We start from the raw sequence: 15764 nt of genomic DNA, 5'->3' as shown, positions 1-15764 counted from the left end.
GCATGGAAGTGGCACAACCAGGACCTTGCTGTCGCAAACCAGCAGCAGGGGCATCACTTGGGAGCTTGTTAGAAACACAGCCGCTCAGCCCCAGCCCAGACCTACTGAATCAGAATCTACTTTTTAAGATCCTTGAATGATTGACAGGCTCATAAGGAGGGGATGTGGGATGTGCTACCCAGTTCCCCTTCAGGACTGAGATGCTTATTTTCCCAGTGGCTGAGTCCTTCTCTGGGAAATATTTTTGGTTAGAGAGAGCTGCTTCACCCTGGTCATGCCCCATTTTCCACATCCTAGTCCGATGCTCTATCCACTGCGCCACCGCCTGGTCAGCTTTGCCCCATTTTCCAAGGGCAGCCTTTATCTGATGACTGGTCAATGTGGAAGCCTTGGCCCCTTCATCCTCCTTGAAACCACTCTGGAGGGCCATCTCAGCTTCAGATGGTGTTGATGAGAACTCTTTCAAAGACCACATCTGCCCAAGATCCTTTTTCTGTCTAATGCCACTTTCTTCTCTTCCCTCATATGGGTATTTGTCCTGAGAACACTTCTTAGTAAACTGTCTACACGCTAAACCCCATCTTTGGATCTGCTTTTTGGAGAACTCAGCCTGCAATAGCATTAGCATTTGAAATGCTTGAACTTTGGCCATGTAAATTAATTTCTAATGCTTCAGTTTTCTCATTTGTAAAATGAGGTTAATAACAGCATCTTTCTCAACATGTGCCATGAGGATTATATCGCCTAATGTTTGTAAAGCACTTAGAGCAGTGACCGGCTCAGTGTTAGATCAGTGTTAGTTATTGCTACAGAGTGGGTCTGTGGGTAAAGAGGTAACCCACAGACCCACTGTTATGCTCAGATACCTTGTTCAAAAAAACACTACCAACTAATATGTAAAAATTAGGTTCAACTGCAGAATAACCAATTAACTTACAGATTCCGTCACTTTGCAAGAAGTGATGGGAAGGAATTATAGGAACACATATAGAACATGATGTCTGAGTTAGGATCAAGAATATCAAGCTGATAAAAGCAAGTAGGTTACACTGTTTTTAGAACATAGAAAGTGAAATTCTTATTTCCCCTCAGGCAGAGAACAGCATAAAACAGAGAAGAGCTCCATGACATGAATCAAAAAGACAGTGATACATGGAAGCATTAGAAACAAATAATTTCAGGGGAGAAGGAGATCTTATCTATCTCATCCAACTATTCATGCAGGAGTAGATAAATCTAGCTGCCAAATCTAACATACATGTTTAAACCTTATCTTATTTCTCCTGCCTGCTGTTTTGAGAGTGTTGACTGTTCTCTCTTCCAGAAACCAAACACACACACACACACACACACACATGCTTACACATACACTCACACTCACACTCTTGGAATTAATGCCCTTGACCCTGGTGTTTTTCGCCATATTTTGGTCCCATTCATGCCTGGCTTTATGAGTCAGCACTAGTCAGGAAATATGGTATTCTTTTCCTGAGTCTCCATTGGGCTTTGAGGTCATATTTTTTAATGCACAAATCACTACGGCTCAAGTCTCCAACCCATGTGATGGTATGATCTGGTCTTTGCCAGATATGTCTTTATAGGTACTTTTGGGAATCTTCTAATTTAAAAAACTTATTAAATAAAATTTTATTGTATATAATTGAGAAAAGACGAAGTTCTCAGAATGAGAAAGCATACTATATCTGAAGAAGGGTAAGTTTAAAATATATATAAATATTGCCTAGATGCCATCATAGTAAAATTGCAGAACATCCAAGACAAAGAAATTCTTAAAAATAACCACCAAGAGAAGAGAAATTACCTACAAAGGAACAAACAAGTAAACTAACATCAGATTTCTCAGAGGAGAGAGAAAATAATGTTAAACTGGAATTCTGCACTCAGGTAAACTAGCCCTGAATATTATAGGTGAAAAGTCCTTGCCAAGAGTTCTTCTGAAGGATGTAAAAAAGGGAGAAGTAGAATGCAAGAAGAGATGGAAACAAGTGAGGCTGGTGGACAGGTGAGTAAAAATAAATAAGTATCAACTGGTAAAGTAATAATAAATAATGAGGGTTAAAATAAAAATTCAACTAAAATACAGGACCTCAATGGCATTACAGATTAGAATTAAGAGGTTCTAAGTGTTCAGGAGGAAAGTAGATACATTGATCAATTTGACCTTGTTAAGCCATAGGCAGAAAAGAGACATTTGGGATGCACATAATTAAAAAAAAAAGCACACAAAATGTATCAAGAACTGTAAGCTAATAATTAAAAACAATCTAATAGAAAAGTGGGAAAGGACTTTTTTAAAAAGGCAATTCACAGGAGAGAAACTTGATTTGCCCATAAATAAAGATGCTTGACTTCATTATGAATTCAAAGAATGCAATATAAAAACAACAAGAAGTGCCTGACCAGGTGGTGGTGCAGTGGATAGAGTGTCATCCTGGGATGCTGAGGATGCAGTTTCAAAATCCCAAGGTCACCAGCTTGAGTGCAGGCTCACAGACATGACCCCATGGTTGCTGTTTTGAGCCCAAGGTTGCTGGCTTGAGCAAGGGGTCACTGGCTTACCTGGAGCTGCCCCCTCCCGCATATGTCAAGGCACATATGAAAAAGTAATCAATGAATAACTAAGGTGCTGCAACTATGAGTTGATGCTTCTCATTTCCCTGTCTGTCCCTATCTGTCCCTCTCTCTTTCTCCCCTCACTAAAAAATAAATAAAAACAAAAACAAAACAAGAAGCAATTTCACACCCATTAGATCTGTAAAATTTTTCAAATCTGGTAAAATCAAGTAATGGCACGGCCATAGAGAAACATAAACTCTCACACACTGATTCTGGGGGAGTGAACTATCATAGATAGCCCTTTGGAAAGTCATTTGGTAAGATCTAGTGCATTAGTTTGTTTGGGCTGCTATAACAAAAATCCTACTGGGAGGGCGTGCATGATCCCCGAGTCAGCTGCTGAGAGCTGAGCCAACCAAGGCAGTCCTGGAGGTGGTCCAGGCAGGTGTGTGGGCACACACGGGCCTGACCAGGGCAGCAGCAGACACAGAGGTGGGCTGGAGCCAGCAGCACCTGAGCCCAAAATCCCTGGGCAGCAACAGCAGCAGTGGCCGGGTAGAGAGACCACAAAATGGGAGCTAAAATGTCTGGATAGAAAAACAACTGAGGTGAAGAAGTAGGCCATATCTAATACCGTACCTAATCACTGAATTACAGTACTGAGCCCAACAAGTAACCAGTAATAAAAGACAACAGAAAGCGGAGTTTAGGGAAACTTGAACTTTTAAAGTAACTTCTCCCGCTTGACCTGTGGTGGCGCAGTGGATAAAGCATCGACCTGGAATGCTGAGGTCGCCAATTCAAAACCTTGGGCTTGCCTGGTCAAGGCACATATGGGAGTTGATGCTTCCTGCTCCTCCCTCTCCCTTCTCTCTCTCACTCTCTCTCCCCTCTCTAAAAATTAATAAAAAAAAAAAGAAAAGAAAAATTAAAGTAACTTCTTCCAGGCCAAGAGTAGATAAAAGCAAGCCTAGGCGTGCAGTTGATATTTACAATGGCACCTGGACCCAGCAGAGATAGCCACAAGATCCGGATAACCTGTAGCTCCCAAATAGTGGATAAGAACCAGTCACAGGCAGTGACACCCACTGATCTCTCCCAGGTCCCAGCCAGGGAAGTCCAGGGCAACACAGACAAAATGGAAAGACAAAGAAGTGCAATCCAAATGACCCAATAAGAGAAACCCTCAGAAAAAGAGCTGAGTGAGACAGATATAAGCAAACTACTGGAGGCAGAGTTTAGAATAATGATTACTAGAATGCTGAAAGATCTTAGAACAACAATGGAAGGTCACAGTGAGCACATAAATAAAGAAATAACAAGTATTAAAAAGGACATTGAAATAATAAAGAAGAACCAGTCAAAAATGACAAATACAATATCTGAAATAAAGACTACACTAGAAGCAATTAAAAGCAAGCTGGATGAAGCAGAGGATCAAATCAGTGATTTAGAAGACAAAATAATTGAAAACATGGAAGTGGATCACCAAAAAGACAAGAGAATGAAAAAAATCTGAGGAAACTCTAAGAGAGCTGTGTGACAATCTAAAGAGAAACAAAATCTGCATCATAGGAGTTCCTGAAGAAGAAGAGAAAGAACACAGGTTAGAAACTTTGTTCAATAAAATCATAGCAGAAAACTTCCCTAAGTTGAGGCAGGAAAATGTCACACAAATTCAAGAAGCACAGAGAACTCCATTAAAGAGAAACACAAAGAAATCCACACCAAGACACATAATAATTAAAATAGCAAAGCCAAGAGATAAAGAGAAAATATTAAAAGCTGCTAGAGAATAAAAGGCTATCACCTACAAAGGAGCCCCCATAAGGATGACATCCGACTTCTCAACAGAAACACTTGAGGCCAGAAGGGAATGGCAAGAAATATTCAAAGTAATGCAGAACAAGAGCTTACAATCAAGACTACTTTATCCAGCAAGACTATTGTTTAAAATTGAAGAAGAAATAAAAAGCTTCCCAGACAAAAAAAACCTCAAGGAACTCATTACAACCAAACCAAGGCTGCAAGGAATGTTAAGGGGCCTGGTGTAAACAGAACAAAGGGGGAAAAGAACACAGCAAAAGAGGATATAGCTTTAAAGAATAAAAGGAAAATAAACAACTACATATCAATAATAACCTTAAATGTAAATGGATTAATGATCCATTTCAAAAGACATAGAGCAGCTGCATGGATAAGAAAGCAGGACCCATACATATGCTGTCTACAAGAGACACACCTCAAAACAAAAGATACACATAGACTAAATATAAAAAAAATATTTCATGCAATGAAAGGAAGCTGGGGTAGCAACACTTATATCAGACAAAATGGACTTTAAAACAAAGGCTGTAGTAAGGAATAAAGAAGGTCAGTACATAATGATAAAAGGAGCAATCCAACAGGAAGATATAACCATCATAAATATCTACGCACCTAATATAGGAGCTCCTAATTATATAAAACAGACTCTGATGGATATAAAGGGCAAGGTCAACAGCAATACCATAATAGTAGGAGATTTCAATACCCCACTAACATCACTAGATAGATCCTCAAGAAAGAAAATTAACAAAAACCCAGCAGATTTAAAGGACACACTAGATCAACTCGATTTAATAGATATTTTTAGAACCTTTCATCCTAAAGCAGCAGAATATACATTCTTTTCAAGTGCTCATGGTACATCCTCTAGGATAGACCATGTTAGGACACAAAAGCAGGCTCAACAAATTTAAGAAGATTGAAATCATATCAAGCATTTTTCTCTAACCACAATGGCATGAAACTAGAAATCAACCACCACAACGAAAAAACTGAAAAATACTCAAACACATGGAAATTAAATAGCATGTTATTAAATAACAAATGAATTAACAATGAAATCTAAGAAGAAATAAAAAAATTCCTAGAAACGAATGATAATGAACATACAACAACTCAAAATTGATGGGACACAGCAAAAGCAGTCCTGAGAGGAAGTTCATAGCACTACAGGCATTCCTAGAGAAGCTTGAAAAAAATTGAAAAAGTTCAAATAAACAACCTAACCCTACACCTAAGAGAATTAGAAAAAGAACAGCAAGTAAGGCCCAGAGGTTGTAGAAGAAAGGAAATAATAAAGATCAGAGTGGAAATAAATGACATAGAGGCTAAAGAAACAATGCAGAGGATCAATGAAACCAAGAGCTGGCTTTTGAAAGGGTAAACAAGATCCATAAACCTTTAACGAGACTCACCAAGAAAAGAGAGAGGACTCAAATAAAATTAGAAATGAGAGTGGAGAAATAACAACTGACACAACAGAAATACAAAATATTATAAGAAAATACTATAAAGAACTGTATGCCAAAAAATTAAACAACCTAGGTGAAATGGACAAATTCCTTGAAACATATAATCTTCCAAAAATCAATCTGAAAGAATCAGAAAACCTAAACAGACCAATAAAAACAAATGAGATTGAAACAGTTATCAAAAAGCTCTCACAAAACAAAACCCCGGTGCCCAATTGCTTCACTGGTGAATTCTACCAACTATTCAAAGAAGAAATAACTCCTATCCTTCTCAAGCTATTTCAAAAAATGCAAGAGGAAGGAAGACTTTCAAGTTCCTTTTATGAGATGAGCATAATTCTGATTCCAAAACCAGGCAAAGACAACCCAAAGAAAGAAAATTATAGGCCAATATCCCTGATGAATTTAGATGCTAAAATCCTCAACAAAATATTAGCAAACCGGATCCAGCAATATATGAAAAAAATCATACACCATGATCAAGTGGGATTTATTCTGGGGAGGCAAGGATGGTACAACATTCGTAAATCAATCAATGTGATTCATCACATAAACAAAAGGAAGGAGAAAAACCACATGATAATTTCAATAGATGAAGAAAAAGCATTTGATAAAATCCAGCACCCATTTATGATCAAAACTCTCAGCAAAGTGGGAATACAGGGAACATACCTCAACATGATAAAGGCCATCTATGACAAACCCACAGCCAACATCATACTCAATGGGCAAAAATTAAAAGCAATCCCCTTAATATCAGGAACAATGCAGGGGTGCCCCCTTTCACCACTCTTATTCAACATAGTTCTGGAAGTCCTAGCCACAGCAATCAGACAAGAAGAAAAAATAAAAGGCGTTCAGGTTGAAAAAGAAGAAGTAAAACTATCATTATTTGCAGATGATATGATACTGTATATAGAAAACCCTAAAGTCTCAGTCAAAAAACTACTGGACCTGATAAAGGAATTCAGCAAGGTGGCAGGATATAAAATTAATACACAGAAATCAGAGGCACTTTTGTACACGAACAATGAAATGTCAGAAAGAGAAATTAAAGAACCAATCCCCTTCACTATTGCAACAAAAAAATAAATTACCTAGGTAAATTTAACCAAGGAGGTTAAAGACTTGTACTCAGAAAATTATAAAACATTGATAAAAGAAATCAAAGAAGACACAAACAAGTGGAAGCATATACTGTGTTCATAGTTAGGAAGAATAAACATCATTAAAATGTCTATATTACCCAAAGCAATTTATAAATTCAATGCAATATCAATTAAAATACCAATGACATACTTCAAAGATATAGAACACATATTCCAAAAATTTATATGGAACCAAAAAAAGAACACGAATAGCCTCAGCAATCTTGAAAAAGAAGAATAAAGTGGGAGGTATCACACTTCCGGATATCAAGTTATACTACAAGGCTATTGTACTCAAAACAGGCATTGTACTGGCATAAGAACAGGCATATAGATCAATGGAACAGAACAGAGAACCCAGAAATAAACCCACACCTTTATGGACAATTGATATTTGACAAAGGGGGTAAGAGCTTACAATGGAGTAACGACAGTCTCTGTAACAAATGGTGTTGGGAAAATTGGACAGCAACCTGCAAAAAAATGAAACTAGACCACCAACTTACACCATGCACAAAAATAAACTCAAAATGGTTAAAAGACTTAAATGTAAGCCGTGAAACCATAAGCATTGTAGAAGAAAACATAGGCAGTAAGCTCTCTGACATCTCTCGCAGCAATATATTAGCTGATTTATCTCCACAGGTAAATGAAATAAAAGCCAGGATAAACAAATGGGACTATATCAAACTAAAAAACTTTTGCATAGCTAAAGACAATATGAACAGAATAAAAACACAAACCACACAATGGGAGAACATATTTGACAATACATCTGATAAGAGGTTAATAACTAAAATTTATAAAGAACTTGTAAAACTCAACACCAGGAAGACAAACAATCCAATCAAAAAATGGGCACAAGAAATAAATAGACACTTCTCCAAAGAGGACATACAGATGGACAATAGGCATATGAAAAAATGTTCAACATCACTAATCATTAGAGAAATACAAAGTAAAACCACAATGAGATACCACCTCACATCAGTCAGAATGGCGCTCATCAACAAAACAACACAAGGTAGGCGCTGGTGAGGATGTGGAGAAAGGGGAACCCTCCTGCACTGCTGGTGGGAATTCAGACTGGTGCAGCCACTGTTGAAAACAGTATGGAGATTCCTCATAAAATTAGAAATGGATCTGCCCTTTGACCCAGCCATCCCACTTATAGGAATATATCCCAAGGACACCATATCACCGACTGAAAAAAAGAAATGCTTCCCCATGTTTATGACAGCATTGTTCACAACAGCAAAGATCTGGAAACAGCCCAAGTGTCCATCAGTGGACGAGTGGATTAAAAAGCTGTGGTTCATATATACAATGGAATACTATGGGGCTATGAGGAAGAAGGAAATATTACCTTTTGCAGCAAGATGGATGGATCTGGAAACTATTATTTTGAGTGAAATAAGCCAAGCAGAGAAAGAAAAATATTGTATGACCTCACTCATTTGAGGAATCCAAGAATCAATGTGAATTGAAGAATGGAATTAAATCTGAAGGGAAGGGGGGAGGGAGCTGTTGGGAAAAGGTAGGGGAGATGTCGGGGGGAATATGGGGGAGAGGGGATGCTTTTGGGGGTGACACTAGAATCTATGTAAACAATAAATTAATTAATTAAAAAAAGAAAAAAAATCCCATTGACTGGGTGGCTTAAACAATAAAAAGTTATTTCTTCTAGTTCTCGAGGTTGGAAGTCCAAGGTGAAGGTGCTGACAGATTCAGTAGCTGGTGAGTGCCTCCTTGCTGTTTCAGAGATGGCTGCCTTCTTGCTGTGTCCTCAAATGGCCATGGCGAAAGGGTGAGGAAGGTCTCTGAAGTCTCTTTTCTAAAAAGGAACTAATCGGCCTGACCAGGCGGTAGCGCAGTGGATAGAGTGTAGGACTGGGATGTGAAAGGACCCATGTTTGAGACCTCGAGGTCTCTGGCTTGAGCACGGGCTCATCTGGCATGAGCAAACAGCTCACCAGCTTGTACCCAAGGTGGTTGTCTTTGGCAAGGGGTTACTCAGTCAGCTGAAGGCCCGCGGTCAAGGCACATATGAGAAGGCAGTAAATGAACAACTAAGGTGTTGCAATGAAAAACTGATGATGGATGCTTCTCATCTCTCTCCGTTCCTGTTTGTCTGTCCCTATCTATCCCTCTCTCTGTCCCTGTAAAAAAATAAAAATAAATAAAAAGGAACTAATCGGATTCTTGAGGGCTCCACCCTTATAATCTAATTATCTCCCAAAGGTCTCACCTCCAAATGCCATCACAACACATGAATTTTGGAGTAACACAAACATTCAGTCTATAGCATTTAGTAAATTGGAAGATGTACCTACCCAATGACATGGGAATTTTAACTTCCAGATAAATATATTTAGACTGCAGTGGTTCTCAGCAAGGGTACTTTTGCCCCACCCCTCACCTTCAGGCAACATTTGGCAATGTCTGGAGGCATTTGTGGGCTGTTACTACTGGAGGTTTGTTATTGGCATCTAGTGAGTAGAGGCCAGGATGCTACTAAATATTCTACAATGCATAGGTCACCCTCTCATACACACAAAAGGGTTTATCTGGTTCAATATATCAACATGGTTAAAGCATGAAAAGAGTTTTGAGTGACAAAAGAACATTGAAAAAAAGAAATGGATTTATGCTACCATATATGGAACACTTTAGAAACACAAAATAATACTAATATATTTAGGGAAGAGAGAGAGAGAGAGAGAGAGAGAGAGAGAGAGAGAGAGTGTGTGTGTGTGTGTGTGTGTGTGTGTGTGTGTGTGTGTGTGTGTGTTGGGCAGATAAAATATATTATACTCACTTTGTTAAAGATGGCGCTACCCATGTGGAAGCCTGTCGCCCAGGTGATATTAATGTGTGTTGGGGGCGGGCTGTGGGCAGGCAGGATCCTTGTAGCCTGGGGCTTGGTTTTAGGACTAAGCCTTTCCCACTCTTTTTGATGTGGGGTGGTACAATCCCATCATGCCTCAGATAAGTGACTTTGTATTAGAGACTTCCTTATTTGTATATTGGATTAAAGGTTTTGAATCTACACTATAAAGTGGAGCAGACTAGGACCTTGCTCTCTCTGGTTTCCTGAGATTAGCATTAGAGGAGAGAGCAAAGAGGAGAACAGAGAGAGGCCACGTGGAGGAGGCCAGGAGAAGCAGCCACGATGGCAGAGTGCTGAAGGAAAAGCCAGTTTGTGCAGAGTTTGTGCAGAGAGAAGGAGATGGGGAACAGAGGTGAATAAGGCTGGTGAGCTAGAAACCTTTGATTCTAGGAAAACTCAGATAAGTCAGTAGCTTTGTGAGCACTGAATGAGTGGGTTTTGGAGCCCAGTGTGTGTTTTACTTGCTGGCAGGGTGCAAGCTAGAATTAAAGATGATGGCCCACCAGCTTTTGGCTCCATTGTTTCTTTACCGACTGTCCAAATCCAATGCGAACCTGCATGTGAATGTCCACAATGGCAGCTCCTGGCTTAACAGTGTGTGTGTGTGAATATAAACACAACTAATTCCTCTCTATGCAAAGTCTCCTCCCTCTCTGACTAAGCTGTATAACTTGCTTTGGTTAATAGGATAATAGCAAACTTGACACAAGCAGAGACTTGAAAAGTGCTTGGGCATCACAGTTTGCACACTCTGCTGTTCTTGGAAATACTGTGGCCACAACAATGGGAATGGTCACAGAGCCATTGTGTTGGATGACGAGAGACACCTGATCAAGTCATTCTCTCCACACCACCTGACAGTGAGTCAACCGCCAGACATATCTGTAAAGCTAACTAGAGAGCTCCTCCCTTCGTCAGAAAGAACTGCCCAGTGAATCGTAGAATTGTGAAAAATAATGTGTTGTTTTAAGTTAAATTTATACCAAATTCTGTTACAAATCAAAAGATAACTGATACAATTAAATTGTTTATAGAGAATACACACACTGTAAAGGTCTAAAGGCATGGATGGGTAGATAGAACAAACCCCATTTTAGATAGTAGTCAACCACAGGCAAGGCTCTGAATGATAGCTACCTCCTTGAAAGAAGAAGGGGCTAGAAAGGAAGGGAAAGGAGAGAGTGAGCTCCAACTCTCACTGTAATATCTTCTTAGAAATATTCACAGAAAGGGCATCCACTTTCAATTCCAACATGAAAAGAGCTTGGAAATTGTCTTATTCTGACGATATGAAATAAAGCTCAAAAACCAGAAAAATCAATGACTTGTTTTTTGTTTTGTCTTTTTTAATTATTGATTTTTAGTGAGAGAGGAGAGAGAGAGAGAAAGAGAGAGAGAGAGAGAGAGAGAGAGAGAGAAGGGGGAGGAGCAGGAAGCATCAACTCCCATATGTGCCTTGACCAGGCAAGCCCAAGGTTTCGAACCGGCAACCTCAGTGTTCCAGGTCGACGCTTTATCCCATTGCGCCACCATTGGTCAGGCCAATGACTTGTTTTGTACCCACCAGAGACCGAAGTTGGAGGCACACTGCCACCCTGAAGTTGTAGAGCCGAGCAGGTACAGAGAAGCACAACTGAGATCAGCTTACCTGGAGACACCACTGCTAGAGCCGCAAACTGGTAGGAACAATTAACTTGTTGTTGGGCAAATAAGTTTGATGTGATTTTTATGCTCACTTTTATTGTTAAAGATGGTGCTGCCCACATACATGGCTGTCGCCTAGGTGATAATATTAATCAACTTCCTGCTTGGGAAGGGGCTTGGTTATGCTAATATGTGCTGGAGGAGGGGGTTGTCCTACCAAAAAAGGTGGAGCTAGCAGGCCATTTTAAGGAGAGACCACGTTGTTCCAGGGGAGAGAGGCCACATGGTCAGAGGAGAGGAAGCAGTCAAAATGGCCGGGTGCTGAAGGATAAGCCAGTTTGTGCAGAGAAGAGAAGGGAGATGGAGAACCAGAGGGGACAAGACTGGCGGGGGCCTTTGATTCTAGGAAAACTCGGATGTGTCAGTAGCTTTGTGAGTGCTGAATGAGTGGATTTTGGAGCCCAGTGTGTTTGTGTTTACTCACTTGCTGAGTGTGAGCAAGGAATAAAGGTAATGGCCCACCAGTACTTGGCTCCACAGTTTCATTACCGTCTGCCCAAATTAAAAGCAAACCTGCATGGGCCAGGCAGCTGTGATGGTAGCTGTGGCAACTGGCCCTACATTCGTCCTTTTGATGAATTGCTTCATCCTGAATATGGACTGGCTTGAGTGTAAGCAACACCTGGATGGCATGGTCTTAGGGGTCTCCACACATTTGTGGGTTTCACTGCCAGGAACCCCATCAGGTACTCATGGTGGAGCCAAGGAAAATTCCTGTGTCTTGGCAGTGGGAGGAGAAAAGTAACTGTTTTGGAATATACCCAGAACATTCTTCATAACAAAGACCTGCTCTCCATGGGGAAAGCTTTTTATCAGAGCCTTATCTCACCTAGGCAGAAGGGCAGTCACCCACTTCCAGCACCTCCTAGCATTCCTGTCTCACCTAAGGGGGGGGGGGGTTAGTGGCTAAAAAACACTTGTGAGGTTTGTTGCCCAGGGACTTGGGCCCACTAAAAGACTGAGATTTAATTATAAGATTATAGAATACTTCCCCTCCCCCATATCTTAAAATCAAAGCGGATTACAGCTGACAGAGCTGCAAGGTTCAGACTCTATTTAGAAGAGATTATTAGGGAAATTCCAAGACAACAGGGAAGACAAAAAAAAAGAACAGTTGAGGAATTTGAAACCTATAGCTACAGCAAGTACTAAGCACAGCCCAACTCCTAGCCAGATCAATATAAAATCTCACACTAAAGGTCTGTTTATCTCAGTTTCTGTTGATTTATCATATCCAGCTTTTAACAACAACGACAAACTACAAGGCATGTTAAAAGGCAAGGGGGGAAAACAAAGCAAAAACAGAGTCGGAAGAGACAAAGCAAGCATCAGAACCAGAATCAGATATGACGCACATTTTGGAATGATTGGATTGGGAATATATAATAACTATGCCCAATATGTTAAGGGCTTTAATGGGAAATGTAGGCAATACACACTAACAGCTTAGTAATATATGCAGAGAGATGGGCATTTGAAGAAAGAATCAAAAGGAAATTCTAGAAATGAAAACATTGGACCACAAACGAAGAATGCCTTTGATGTGCTCATCAGCAGACTGGATACAGCAAAGGAAATAATCACTAAGTTTGATGATATGGTAATAGAACTTTGCAAAGTGTGATGGAAAGGGAAGGAAGAACTGTGGGACAATTTCAAAACATGTAACATATGCATAATTGGAATATCAGAAGGAAAAGAAAGAGAAAATGGAGAAGGAGTATTGAAATGATAAATGGCTGAAAAGTTTCCAAAATTAATGACAGACACAAAACTTCAAATCTAGAAAGCTCAGAGAACATCATGCAGAATAAATATAAAAAATCTCCTAGGCATATTCAATGTGCAGAAAACCAAAAATGTTCAAAGCCAAAGGGGGGAAATAGACCTTCCTTATAAACTGAAAAGTTGAAACTGGGGGGCTGGTCCACTGGGGAGTGGGGAAAGCCTATTGTCAGTCTCCCTTGGCAACTGGCAGGTCTGTATAAACTCCCAACTAGGTCAGACCTGGAGAGAACTCCAGCTGGACTGCCTTATCCCGTATGAGAGAGCTGACAGGCTAAACCCCTTCCTGCTTCTATGGGTGGGTACTAGGGAGAGCCAAATCGAAAACACAAAGCTGATATATTCCAAAAGGGAAATGTAGTTTTAAAGCCTGGGTGCAGGCTAGCCAAGACAGACGAAGCCTCCTCTGTGGCCAGGGAGGGATGGAGCAGGGTTTACATAGGTTAGTCAGGGGTCTTGGAAAAAAGCGGCTTGACGTCACTGCCTCTGTAGGTACAAGGTAATGACTCTAGGTACAAATGCACATTTGTGACTGACTTGTGGATTAGAGTGGCACCACAGCTCCTCCAAATTGTTTATCTCCCAGTTCAACTGTATAAAGGAGGCCTGGGCTGGTTCAAAGGTCCTGGGTGGGGCTTCAAGCAGGCCAGTCCACCTTGGGGCTGATCTACAGAAGACAGGAAGACAGTGTCTCTGAGCCTGTGGTAAGGCTTTTACAAACAACTATTGTGATTTAAACTCCCCTAATTGTCAGGTCCCTTTCCAATATAAACTTTCCCTTGTAGCAGGAAGCAACGAAGGAGGATGGACACTCAGATAACTTACTCAATAAAGGAGGGAGAATTTATTAAAGCTGGCGGAACACATGAGGATTGTAGCTCCAAAACACAGGCTCCCCACAGTTGATTTTCTTACAGGTTATATACATTTACAGTATCTAAGCAATGGGCGTGTGATTTCTTTGTTTAAGGTTTCCTAGGACTCAAGGAGAGGGGAAGGAAAGTTTCAGTGGGGTCAGCAAGGGGGGAACGGGTTTCCAGATCACTGGCCATAGTTACATACAGATCCTGCTATTCTTGCTTTGTATTGTAACTATGGGATATAGTTAATTTATCACTGGCTGACTTGGTTACCCCTGCTGGCTCCTTTCCTTTGTATTCTTTTCGTTTCTTCCTTCTCAGTGAAGAGAGGGCCTGCCCCTCCTTTCTCACCCTGACACTTCTGCAAAGGTATAAACTTTTTGCTACATTTCAAAGTGAAGGCCAGGAAGCCATTAACAGAGAGAATAGCAAACAAATTAACTACAGCCTCACAGTGGGGGATGAGAATGTTCTGTTTTGAGCCCTAGTGAAAAGTTAGGTGAGGGAAATTTGAGTTTTAAAGGGGGTCTGGATTTAAAAAAGCGCTGAACCTAAACCTAACATAAATAAAGATAAAAATTACAGTGGACTTGTCAGAAATGTTGCAAGGAAAGTATGGCGTGAACTATTTAAAGTGTTGAGGAAAAAAACATACACACCAGTCTAGAATTCTATAACCAGTGAAATTATTCTTTAAGAGCAAAGAAGAAACAAAGATTCTCTCGGCCAAATGAAAACTGAGGGAATTCATTGCCAGATCACTCACTCAGCAAAAAAAAAAAAAAAAAAAAAAAAAGTTAAAATGTTAAAAAGAAAAAATGTTCTTCAGAGGGAAAAAAATGATATGAGTCAGAAATTTAGATCTACAGGAAGAAAAGAAGAAATGAAAGTAAAATAGTCTAGTTTCTCTTATTCTTTGTTGATCTAATAGATAATTGAGGTAACAATAGTAATAATTTATTAAGTGATTATAACATACATGGGAGTGGGCAAAAGTAGGTTCATAGTTGTGAGTACACAAAACACAGTTTATTTTTGTATTATTATATTATTTTCCACATGAATAATAATGAACCTACTTTTGCCCACCCCATAGATAAAAATGACAGCAATGTTGAAAGAGATAGGAGGGAGGAATTGAAATATGTCTCAGCATCTTTGCCTTCCTGAAACTCTTTTGCAGTCCCTTACTTTGGAAAATGCACATTTGTGACTGACTTGATAAACTACTGAGATATTTTCACTTTGGATTTTGAATTTGGTCTTGAAGAATTTTTCAGACACACAAACTTTCCTGACTTTTATTTGCAGCACAGGAATCTCCACAACCTTCAAGTAATGCCCTGTCTGACCAAGCGGTGGAACAGTGGATAGAGTGTTGAACTGGGATGCAAAGGACCCAGGTTCAAAACCCGAGGTTACAGGGTTGAGCGTGGGCTCATTCAGCTTGAGTACGGCCTCATCCGGCTTGAACGCAGGCTCACCAGCTTGAGCATGGGGT

Source organism: Saccopteryx leptura, chromosome 10, assembly GCF_036850995.1.
Source record: "Saccopteryx leptura isolate mSacLep1 chromosome 10, mSacLep1_pri_phased_curated, whole genome shotgun sequence".
NCBI lineage: Eukaryota > Metazoa > Chordata > Mammalia > Chiroptera > Emballonuridae > Saccopteryx > Saccopteryx leptura.
This window is presented reverse-complemented; position numbering follows the sequence as displayed.